The sequence below is a fragment of the Saccostrea echinata genome, unplaced genomic scaffold (assembly GCF_033153115.1).
Source record: "Saccostrea echinata isolate AGI-Se365-2 ecotype Australia unplaced genomic scaffold, CSIRO_AGI_Sech_v1 ptg000009l, whole genome shotgun sequence".
Classification (NCBI taxonomy): domain Eukaryota; kingdom Metazoa; phylum Mollusca; class Bivalvia; order Ostreida; family Ostreidae; genus Saccostrea; species Saccostrea echinata.
In genome coordinates, this window is record NW_026889758.1 from 357,303 (window position 1) to 370,825 (window position 13,523).

Sequence of the window (13,523 nt, forward strand, 5' to 3'; positions counted from 1 at the left end):
TGATAACAACTTTGATCAATAATATAGATAAATACTCTTAAGATTTTTTTTGAAAAAATTACCCCCAAATATGGTGAAATTCTTTAAAAATTGTCATATATAAAATACTTAGCAATAGAAATTTACATAACAATAAATGTTTAAAAATTCTACATTATATTGGCTGTAAAAAAACAGTAAAAGGTAATAAAAATAGATTAATCCCTTTGTTGTGAGCAGATAAGCAAACATGACCACAGCAGCCAATATCAGGAAGTGGCACTTACAGGTCATGCTGGATTATCCCTGCTCACATTAAAAATGTCATGGATACATACAAGATGCCATCCTAAGGTTAACCAAACATTAAGCACTATAGATATGGGTGAGCTAAGAGAATTCAAGGCAACATTGCTTGAATCTGCAAGAATAAATATTACCCTACTCTTCAGCATGTTTAGGAAAAATAGGGCTCCATGGAACAAAGGAAGGCAACTCTGCGAGAGGAAACTCCAAAGGCAAGAGGATTTCATCAAGGAAATTCCCATGGCTTCAAGACTAAACAAGAGGCCCATGGGCCACAACGCTCACCTGAGTCAATATGGCCCTGCTGTTCTTCGTCACCAGATTTCTTCTCCTATATTTCTCCTATATATTCATATATAAAGCTTTGATCACCTGTTCTACTGTTCTAGGCATACCCTACCCCCAGGTGCCATGTTTTGAATGAAATTGAATATAAACCTTCTGAGGATGCTGCTATATTCATATAACTAATCATGGTTTTGCTGTTCTTTAAAACAGAATTCTAAATATGTCTAACACCCTACCCTGGGAGGGGGGGGGGGTTCAAGTAATGAACAAACTTGAATGTACACTACCTGAGGATGCTTCCATATCAATATGACTGATCATGGCTTTGTTGTTCTTGAGAATGAAGAAGATTTTTAAAGATATTTCCTGTATATGTTCTTTTGTAAAACTTTGATCCCCCATTATGACCCCACCCTACCCCCGGGGGTCATGATTTGAAAATTTGAATCTACACTACTTGAAGATGATTCCATATCAATATGACTAATTGTGGCTTTGTTGTTCTTGAGAAGAAGATTTTTAAAGATTTTCCCTATATATTCCTATGTAAACATTTGATCCCCTACTGTGGCCCTACCTACCCCCAGGGGTCATGATTTGTACAAACTTGAATCTACACTACCTGAGGATGATTCCATATCAATATGACTAATTGTGGCTTTGTTTTTCTTGAGAAGAGGATTTTTAAAGATTTTCCGTATATATTCTTAAGTAAAAGTTTGATCCCCCGTTGCGGCCCCACCCTACCCCTGAGTTAATGATTTGAACAAACTTGAATCTACACAACCTGAGGATGATTCCATATCAATATGACTAATTGTGACTCTGTTGTTCTTGAGAAGAAGATTTTTTTCTATATATTCCTATGTAAAACTTTGATCCCTCATTGTGGCCCCAACCTACCCCTGGGGGTCATGATTTGAATAAACTTGAATCTACACTACCTGAGGATGATTCAATATCAATATGACTAATTGTGGCCTTGTTGTTCTTGAGAAGAAGATTTTTAAAGATTTTCCCTATATATTCCTATGTAAAACTTTGATCCCCCATTGTGGCCCCACCCTACCCCCGGGGGTCATGATTTGAACAAATTTGATTCTACACTATGTAATGAAGGTTCCACATAAGTATAAACTTTTCTGGCTCAATGGTTCTTGAGAAGAAGATTTTTAAAAGATGACACCAAATTTTCACCAATTCTTAATTATCTCCCCTTGGAAGAGGGCGTGGCCCTTCATTGAACAAACTTGAACCCCCCTTTACCCAAAGATGCTTTGTGGCAAGTTTGGTTGAAATTGGCCCAGTGGTTCTGGAGAAGAAGTCGAAAATGTGAAAAGTTTGCAGACGGACAGACAGACAGACAGACGGACTACAGACAAAATGTGATCAGAAAAGCTCACTTGAGCTTTCAGCTCAGGTGAGCTAAAAATAGCAAATTCTTGTCACCTATAATTTGCCAGGAGAATTCAACAGATCATGCCCTCAGGTCACCAAAACAATTCTGAACAGCCAGTCCTACCAAACTCCTAACTTTGACAATGAAAGACGATCGTCCTGATTTCTGTGGCCAAGACTACCAAAAACAAATACCAAAGAGAAGCAAATATATAGGTAGGCAATGTATAGAGAACACAGAGAGGATGATGGAGGTAATTATTCCAACAATACAACTTCATCGGTAAATACCAGTTCTGAATCTAACATCATGCACTGTGCTGCAGTCAACAAAAGTAGGAATTTCAGGGAAATACTCGCTGGCCAGTGTCAGTCCAATTCTCCTGAGTTTGCCTTATTCCAAGAAATCCATCAAGGCGGTCTTTGTTGCAAAACATCAGCATCAAACATGGCCCTGGCATATGCCCTTCAGGAAACTTCACTAGGGGCAGAGAAGGCTAAATAATTCCTGAGCTGCCTGGACATTCGCCTCACACTAAGGCCTCTCTCCATAAGCTCCTGTTCAAAATAAGCAAAAATATTTTTTTTTACAAACCTAAACAAATAAGATATGCATCAAAAGATACAGAAAATGTAAGAGATCAACAAGACCCGAAGCCAACCAGAAGATGTCATGAAATCTTAACAGATGACCTTTATAACAGTAATCATGATTAATTGCAATAGCCCTTAACAGAATGCTAGTATACACTTATTTCACGACTACGAGGGGGACAGTCAAACTGTTGTCCTGAGGTAATGGGGAAGACCTGGGAAACTGTTGCCTGAGGACGAAGGCCGAGGGCAACAGTTTCCCAGGTCTTCCCCATTATGGAGGGACAACAGTCTGACTGTTTCCTGAGTTGTCAAGAAATAAGTGTTTTATTATCTAACCTACTATATAATTTCTTAAAGTAATGATACAGACACATTAACAAAAGTATGCATTATTTCTTAGTGTTATCATGCCCTAATAAATATTGATGTATACATGTATTGTTTAATTAAAAAACATAAGATGACTTGAAGGTTTTAATATAGCACGCTGAGTCGAACATTTTAAAAGGCAAGGATCTACAGAGAGTGAAAGGGGCCTACATTTTTCCAAAAATTACCCTCAGAAAAAGTGTTCTTGTCCTCTTCTTTCAAATGATATTAAATTGAATATATATTTATATGGGTATCAGGATTACTCTTCAAATCATAATCTCAAATTTATTGCCATGAAAATGCTTCAATTTATACATAATTCAATATTATAACTGTAAAGTACGGGAAATTAATCATGACGTCATAATGGATTAGTTCAGCCATGCAACAGTATACAGTTGTTGACTGGGGTAGAGGGAAACAGACAGTCTATCTGTTGGACCAGAGTGCAAGCTGTTGCCCAAGGCCACAGGCCGCAGGCAACAGCTTGCACTCCGGTCCAACAGATCAACTGTTTCCCAAGACTCCTGTCAACAACTGTTTTGTTATACTCCTACTAAATCAAATTCATAACTTAACAGAAAATAAAACTGTCCCGAAGAAGATGTAGCGATAAGTCCAGAGTCTCCAGATATATTCGCTGAGAATATTTTCAGATTTCTGGATTTCATCCTCTTTCGCCACAGCAAAACAAACATCTGCAATTTATGTTTAACTTAACGACAAGTTTAAACTACTCTGCACTCCTCAGATGATTACATTTAACTCATGGTTACCCGAATGAGGAAAAGATAACTCAATTTAGCGCCATTTGACGTCACCGGGCAACAGTCTTTTTTAACAGTCTATTTTTAATTAACAGTTCCTGGACCGACAGTCGGGGAAAACAGTCAAACTACTGGACTTTTTAAAGTAAGAAATTATACAGGGACTGTTTAGTAGGGGTATAACAATTCATTCTGTGACCAGGTAAACAGTTTTGACTGTTTCATGATGTGCAAAAACATTAAAATGAATCAGGAAACAGTTCAAAATGCCTAATTACAATTTATATAGTAGGTTAGGTAATAATAAAGCCTTTGCCTTGCCTGTTAAAACCAACACTGATAGAAAATACATATACATGTAGTACATATACTTGCCTGTGCTCTGCAAAACAAACTGCTGGACAGGTGCATGGCTAAGGGGCAAGGGAATGGAAGTGGATTGTCCAGGTGGTCATCCTGAGTGTACCTCTAATCTACCAAGGGCAACTGTGACCATTTTCAGATATGAGATGGAGAAGGACACTCAGGCACACAGCTGGCCCTACAAGATGCATTAGTCTGGTATGTTACTAGAGACAATGATGACAAAAATGCCAAAGAAGTGGACAAAGCAATGCGAGATCTACATCCTCTATGGAAAGTAAAGCATCTAGCTGACCCCATAAAACTTGGGCAAAGTTCTGTGCCAGCAAGCGAGCAGTTTATAGGAATGCAATGTTCCACACCATTGCAATGTACCATACTAAGACAGAAGAAAGTCGCTACAAAGAGTATTCATCAATGATCTAATTAAAGTCAAGATGTGCTTTGATTGTCAAAGAAATGTTTACCAAGTTAGACCAAGGCCTACAGAAGATGAGGGATTTCTCAAATTACATGTCCAAGAACGATTTCGATGTTGATATCTACAATATTGACAATATCATGATGATATTGTCCATATCTATGATATTGACAATATTATGATGATATTGTAATGATATTAATCCTCAGTACTATGAAATTGGAAATACTGGATGCAGTATAAGACTTAGTGCTATGTGGATATCCACGATATCCTGATAACGTATGGATATTGATCCAGATCTGTACAATTTATTCTCAAGTTGAGGTACACGTGTATATCATAATTTAAGAAGGCCACAAATGATGTTGATATTGATTAATTAATCTATTATTGATAATTATGAATGTGTAGATTAATAAGGATGACAAATATAGGTTAAGGATTAATTGTTATTGTCAGAGGTTAGGGTTAGGGTAAGGTTTTGGGTAAGAGTGAACATTGGTTAAAAATGTCATGGTTTGAACAATCATGGTTTGATATCGATATATCGTTGATATCGACAGTAGGGCAAACTTAATAATCAGGAAGTACATACTCTCATTAAGTATTGCATAAAGAAATACAGCCACAAGAGTGATGACAAAAATGTTTTGATATTGATATGATATTATTGATATCGACGATATCGATGGCAAGTACAACATTTGTAAATTTAAAGTTTTTAAATATAGACACACATACACAATGACAACTTCAAGAATGGTACCAACCTAAGCCGGGTTGAGCAAACATGAATCGATATCGAAGCGATATATATATATATCATCGATATCAAAGATATCTACACTACAGGGAAAACTTCAAAAAATGATAGTATTCAAGTAACTCACATTTTGAATAAACACAACTTTGAGGGTGGTAGCTATAATTCATTGAACAACCATTGATTTGATATTGATACAATATTGTGGATACCTGTATTGACAGTAAGGAAAACATTGTAAACAGAAAGTATTCTAATATACACATAAGTATAAAGAAATATGGTAGCAAACTATACAAAAAAGTATTCTGTCAATATAGTAACTATAGCGTGTCTTGGATAACTCGGATTTCTTACCTAAAGTCTTAGAATTCACTGTTCGATATGTATTGTTTTACTGGCCGTTGTTTAATGTGTGTGACAGACTCCCTCGTTTGTGATGGAGGATTTGTTTCCAACTGGTGGAATAAAGTAGAAATCTGCATGACTTTTATAAAATCCAGGTCCTGAAAATGATTGAAAATGACATACATGTATTGCAACAGAAATCCTTAAAATGAAACTATAAGCATAGAAGCCAGCAATGCCATGAAGTTGCCGAGTGCTGATCAACTGACACAATGCCACCAAGTCCTACCACCTGCAACATTCCAAAGAACATTGAGATTTCCCAAACAATGGTCTTGGGTTATCTTTACTCTTTGATACATCTACAGAACAACTTACCTGGAACATCAATAAGGATGCGCGATTTTATCGGTATACTGGTATATCACAATTTTTTATTGAGTGATACGTATTGTGATACGAAGACTAAAATACCAGTATTTGGTACATAACTATTAATATTCATTTGTTTGTTCAATCTATTGAATGACAATTACAGGAAGTGTAAAAAATGTTGAAAACAGTTAAACAACTGCATCCAAACATTCTTTATATTAAATAAATAAATATTTAAACAGTAAAGTTATGTTTTTATAGCATATTTTTAGGAAATATTATGGAAATTCATATGAAATTGTAGTAAAAATTGTATGTAAAAATATCACGATTTATCGTGATATTTTTTTTGGGAAAATCGTGATATATCACGATACGAAATTTCTGCCGATACCCATCCCTAAACATCAATAAGATTGCTGGAATACAGTACTGTGAACACGGAAAGTGACAGTTATACAGTTAATAGACTAAACCAGAAGTTCCTATACAATCAAGCCTATCACAGACACTTGAGAAAGCGAAGAGCAGATACTGCTGACCAGGAAAATGGCAATAGAGCATCAATCAGTCACTAGCGCAAGGCACAATCTGAGGTCAAAGAGAGAAAAGAATGACCTACTATGAACGTCAATTAACAATTAATTGACAATGACAGTAATTTATGCATGTCTCTCCCATCTTCAGCAGTGTAACATAATGTGATATACTTCGTCATGTGCAGTGCAAGGGGACAGGGTGGGTAGGGAGGTGGGTGCCCCAGGCAGGTGCCCCCGGATAAATGCAGGTCTTTCGCTATAATATTGTAGATGCCATGTAACTCCAGCATTATATGCTCTGGCATTTATAACTCATGGTAACGATGATGTAAGATGACACTGAGTCTATGCACATGTATCGTCTGTCACCTGTTCTTTATCGGATGTTAAATTTGTTGAACACGACTTGTCGTTGCTACTTCTAACCCGCCCCCCTCCAAATACAACACTTACCATTAAAACCAGGGACAGAGCCAGGGTGCACCGTATCCATGTAATATAATGCTTGCCTTCAGGTTGAACAGACGAGAATTCACTAGATCATGTTTCACGACCTATGCCTATATCTCATTTGCATAAAAGAGGTCAAACCGTTCATATGTTAAGAAAACTGTACCCTCTCCCACGAATTTTGACCTTTAACCTGATAAATGGCAAAGACAAATAACACTGTAGAATCTGACCTAACTGTTAATGAAAATGCTGTTACACCTTACAAAATTAAAAAAAAAAAATCATACTAAATGAAAGATGGAGATAACATGTTGCTAAACCGCGGAACGGAAAACAGAAAGAAAATAGGAATAATATGTGAAAAAAAAATGAAAAAAGTTCATTCACGTGTATTTGCGACTTTTTAAAGATATTCTGAATCAGTTGATAAATTAAAATTGCTAAATTCCTGCCAGCTAAGCAATTAACATGAATTACATACACATATCTATAGAATGAAATATATTTGAAAAACGTCAGTCAGCATTTGACTTAATGATACATATAGGTTGTATTTGCTGACAAGATCACTGTATCGACCATAAATTGCGAAATGATGACTTAATTCATGGCCGTAGGAACCGGGGGGGGGGGGCACGGCCCAATAATTTTGCCGATATATAGATTACTATAGTAAACATAGATACTATATGCTTGTGCCCCCTCAATAAAACCGCCTGATGACCTTTTTTTTTTCTTTGCTTGTCAGACAATTTTTGCTAGTGCCCCCTCAACTGTCAACTGAAAAATGTTTGGCTGTGCCCCCCAAACTGAAATTGCTTCCTACGGGCCTGTAATTCAGAGGAGACTGTTGATATGCTTGGTTCATCAACTTGTTTGTCAACAGCTTGCCTCGCTTTAGAAATTGTTCATACGTAGAGCATGCTCTTGCATATCGAATCAACTGAGGGACTTAAACACCATAAGCAGGTGATGAATTATATTGCTGCATAAGTAAGGGAAGTTGACAATTGAAAAGTTGAAGTCATCACGTTTATCATAAGGCTTTGATGTTAGGTTACCAGTAACGTCTTTAACTAATATAATATCCAGATATGAAACAGATGTGTCAGATTCTGTGGTATCACTTTTATTTCAAGCTCACTGGGATATATCGAGTCAAATATTGTTCCTTCGTATAGATTTATGAACCTTTCCACAAAATATCTTCTACCAGATAGTAAGAGAATTCAGTTTTGTTTTTTTTTTTTTTTTTTTTCAGTAGACATTTTCACAAAAAAGTTTCTAAAAATATCTAAATTATCATAAACCGTATGGTGTGTGTGTGTGTGTGGGGGGGGGGGGGGGGGTCCGATAATTTTTATTTATATGAAACTGGATATAATTACGGTAGTGCCCACTAGTAATGTATGATATTTCCAACGTTCTGCTTTTAAAAATTTTAGAAATGTTGTGAAAAAAGACTTTTTTTTCTAGATTTTTCTAATCAGATAATTTTAATACTCAGCTCTCTCATAACATATATAGCAAGACATTGTCAGTAAATTGTTTTCACACCCAGCTGCAGCATTAAACTTCTCTGTAACAAGACAACCTCCCCCCCCCCCCCCCCAAAATAAACATTGCCTCTCTTTGCCATCATTGATATCGCGAGAGGAATACTTACACTGTATATTCAGTATATATACTGGATGCTGTATACAGTAATACATGTAATATATCATGGCCGTAACTAGGCTCAAATTTTTAGTGAGGCAAGGGATCTGAGGGCATGCAATCCGAGTCCCAAGCAGGTTCAGGGTAGTGTCTGGTGGGGCCAGTTCTCGGGGGGAGCGGAGTGGGGGGGGGGAGTTCCAGAAACCTGGGTTTTATTAAATTAAAGACTTAATTAATCTTTGAAAGTTTTCACGTTTTGAATTTTTTTTTACATGCGTTCTAATCGATAAAGAAACACTTTGTGAGATGATCGATTTACAGAAATTGAAACAAAAGTTGAATGTATTAATTTAGTACAAAGACACAAATAATTAATTAAAGTTCGAAGTAAAACTTTTTCACTTTTAAGAAAACTCTAAAATTTTAGTGAGGCATTTGCCTCACTTGCCTCAATGGTATTTACGGCCGTGTATACATGTACATGTAAGTAATCTAAATGGAAACACATCTTAAAATTATTGTTCACTGTTACTGCTTGGATTTGATAGACCACACCTGTCAAACAACATTCAAAGAAAAGGTACAGAGGATCACCTTCTGGAGAAACTCTGTTCATCCCTCAAAACAAAGTTGTGCAGTTTGTTTCTATCACTGTATCAATGTTTTAAGTATCTTTTTGTGGTAATTGTGTAACAAATCAATTTACAATGAATCATCTCAGTCATTTTAAAATTGTTTGAAAACCTGAAGTTGTGATCCTTAATAAATTTAATTTTGTGATTTTAAAAAGGAAACAAGAGGCCCAAGGGCCACATCGCTCACCTGAGCACTGTGGCTAGAAAAAAAGGAAAAATCAGTTTAGTATTGAAAAGCTTAAATGCATAAGTCGTCCCAACCTACCCTAAAAATGGAGTGGGGGGGGGGTGGGGGGGTGGGGGGTGGGGGGTGGTCGTCATGATTTGAACAAACTTGAATCTACACTATCTGAGGATGCTTCTGTATAAATATGACAAACCGTGGCTTTGCTGTTCTTGAGATTTTTAAAGATTTTTCCTATATATTCCTATGTAAAACTTTGATCGTCCATTGTGGCCCCACCCTACCCCCAGGGGTCATGATTTTAACAAACTTGAATCTACACCACCTGAGGATGCCTCCACATAAATATGACCAATCATAGCTTTGCTGTTCTTGAGAAGAAGATTTTTGAAGATTTTTCCTATGTACACCTATGTTAAACATTGATCGTCCAATGTGGCCCCACCCTACCCCTGGGGGTCATGATTTGAACAAACTTGAATCTACACCACCTAAGGATGCTTCCACATAAATATGACTAATCATAGCTTTTCTGTTCTTGAGAAGAAGATTTTTGAAGATTTTTCCTATATATTCCTATGTAAAACTTTGATCGTCCAATGTGGCCCCACCCTACCCCCGGGGGTCATGATTTGTACAAACTTGAATCTACACCACCTGAGGATGCTTCCAAATAAATATGACCAATCATAGCTTTTCTGTTCTTGAGAAGAAGATTTTTCCTATATATTCCTATGTAAAACTTTGATCGTCCAATGTGGCCCCACCCTACCCCCGGGGGTCATGATTTGTACAAACTTGAATCTACACCACCTGAGGATGCTTTCAAATAAATATGACCAATCATAGCTTTGCTGTTCTTGAGAAGAAGATTTTTCCTATATATTCCTATGTAAAACTTTGATCGTCGATTGTGGCCCCACCCTATCCCCGGGGGTCATGATTTGAACAAACTTGAATCTACACTACCTGACAATAATTCCACATGAGTTTCATCTTTCCTGGCCCACTGGTTCTTGAGAAGAAGATTTTTCAATAATGCCATTAATTTTTTGCTATTTCGTAATTATCTCCCCTTGGAGGAGGGCGTGGCCCTTCATTTGAACAAACTTGAAACCCCTTCACCCAAGGATACTTTGTGCCAAGTTTGATTGAAATTGGCCCAGTAGTTCTGGAGAAGAAGATGAAAATGTGAAAAGTTTACGACAATAACGACGCCGACGACGCCAACGCCGACGACAGACAACGGACAAATTTTGATCAGAAAAGCTCACTTGAGCCTTCAGCTCAGGTGAGCTAAAAAGAGTGATAATAAATTTGATTTATTTATTATACTATAGAGTCTACAGGCTCCAGGTGGAAAGAAGAAGAAAAATTTTTTTACTTGAATACATAAGGACCCATCCCCCTCCTAATCCAATTCTAAATTCATATTGGAAAGAATTGGCATTCAGCTTGAACGAAGAATTACAGACTTCCAGAACAGGCAAATAACTACATGTAGATTAGTTTGTTTTATTATACCTCTGTGAATTTTTTTCTATATAAAAATATGACAAATAAACCTGCTATTTTTTCCAAACAGCCCCTACCGTGGAATATTTTTTTTTTTAGTTATTTGCCCATGGTGAAATAGTCATTAAACTATTCACCGGCAGCATTCTATTTCCTTCGCTTTTCATCTCGGAACTCTTCTGGTTTTATCCAGATTGTGACGTAACACAAGTAAATACTGCTTCGGTATAATAAAACACTTATTTACTGGCTATGAGGACGTGTGTTTTTTTTCTGATGTTTGTTGCATTGTTTTCAATTTTTAAAACAGAAGTGATCATTCTGAGAGAGACTCCTCAGAAGCAGAAATGGAGGATGTTGAGGAGAGTGTCAGCTCTCAGATTAAGAAGTTAAAAGGAGAAAAGGCACTTCATTACACTGTTTGGCCAGAGAAGTATATGAAATAAAAGACCTAAAAGAGGAAATTCGGCATTGTTTCATGTTGGAAATAGAAGAATCCTCAAAATATTTAACACAGAGGCGTTTCAGTTACTTGGGGGGGGGGGTTAACACTTATGAGGATTTACTAACTTTCAGATGGGGACATGTTGTACAAGAAATGCTTGATTACAATCCTCTTTTATTAGAAACCTTGCTTGCTGTGTGTATTCCTAGGAAGTCAATGCATAAGCAACATTTTGACAAGATCTATCCAGAGATTGGAACTGTCTATACTCATGAAGAGGAGGTGCAAGGACCTTTCCCGTGTACAAATGGTGATCTCATGTCATTGGCAGAAGAGAAGGTTCATCAGAAGGTATTTTACAATTATGTCTTCACAGTAAATTTTTATTTTCGGTTTCTTTACGATGTTTAAAGTTAAAATATTATTTTACTATTACCTGTATTTTTGTGTCACCTGCAGAGCAGAGCTACACTAAGGGGTCACTTTACCAAGCGTCTGTCTGTTGTCTGTCTGTCACACCTCATATCTCGAGAACTGTAAGAGGTATGGATTTGATATTTTGCACATACATTGTTTGGTACTATGGCTTTTGTAAATTACCATGGTTTTTAACCTAATGACATTTGACCTATTTTACAAAATAGTACTTGGTGCCGATATACAGCATATTTTTGACATTTAAGAGATAAGTCCATGTTTTTTTTAGAATGTGTACTAGCTGTTTGTCATCAATCATTGTAAAAAAAAATGTCATGTGTTCCTTGGAACACTCTAGTTAATTTATTGCCACTGATAATTGTTTGTGTCCGTTTTTTCTTTGTTTTCAGCCTTCTTCATTTCAGAATGGAAATGTTTGGGATGTTTAATGTTTTCTGTTTACTAAACCTCATTAAACCATACTTTGTGAGCATGACTTATAGAATAATTCTGTCATGAACCTTAGTATGGATAATTGGGTTTTTCATTTTCTCCAGAAAGTTCATCATTTGGTTGTGTTTTCCACTAATTGTAATGAATTTTACAATATTGGTTCTTTGCCTTAGAGTAAGTAAATGTTAAAAAAAAATTACTCTTTCAATGAATTGGGAAAATATTCAACTATTAAATAGTATAACTTCCTTGATATTAACTTTATTGAACTGCAGCTTTTCTTACAACATGAAACATAACATTGCTGCTCTTATTTTGATATGCAAGTAATTTTCTTCATGTTTAATATTTATGTGCACTAAATTTGTGTTTAAGGTTCATGATAGACTTCTCACAGTGTAGCCCTGAAAGTTCAAAGACAAATTGGTGACCAATGTATTAAAGACCTTGTAGATGCTAATCACCAGCGACACGAGTCATCAAAACGTATGGAAAACTGGTTTGCATCTGCTGCCATTATTCATCATGAAGAGTTTGAGAACCTACCTGACAAGGAACCTCAAAGACAAGTCCTGGATATTCCAGCTGAGGACTTTCTACCATCACTAGCAGACTGGAATGTTATTTGTAAGGAGTATGTTACACTAACATTAAGTGTGTTATGCAAATTTTGCAAAGAATTTGCTGGTTTCAAAACATTTGTTGATGAAATGAGACAGGAATTCATTCCTCATAATTATGATGCAACAAAAAAACACTCTGTTGTCCCACTACTGGTATTGCCAAGAAATGAACAGTGCTACACAGATGTGATAAAGATTTTAGATTCATATGAAGAAACAGTTGCAGAAGTGTTCAGGGCCAGTGGCAGAGAAGTCGACAACAAAACCAGAGTACACATTGGAGGAGATTAACCAGAGTACACATTGGAGGAGATTAACCAGAGTACACATTGGAGGAGATTAACCAGAGTACACATTGGAGGAGATTAACCAGAGTACACATTGGAGGAGATTAACCAGAGTACACATTGGAGGAGATTAACCAGAGTACACATTGGAGGAGATTAACCAGAGTACACATTGGAGGAGATTAACCAGAGTACACATTGGAGGAGATTAACCAGAGTACACATTGGAGGAGATTAACTTACTAGAGAAGGTTTTTCAGAGCAAAGAGACTTCAAAAAGATGCTGTTAGTGGAGAGGAGCGTTTGAGCACCTCTCTCCCATTACATTTGAACTTT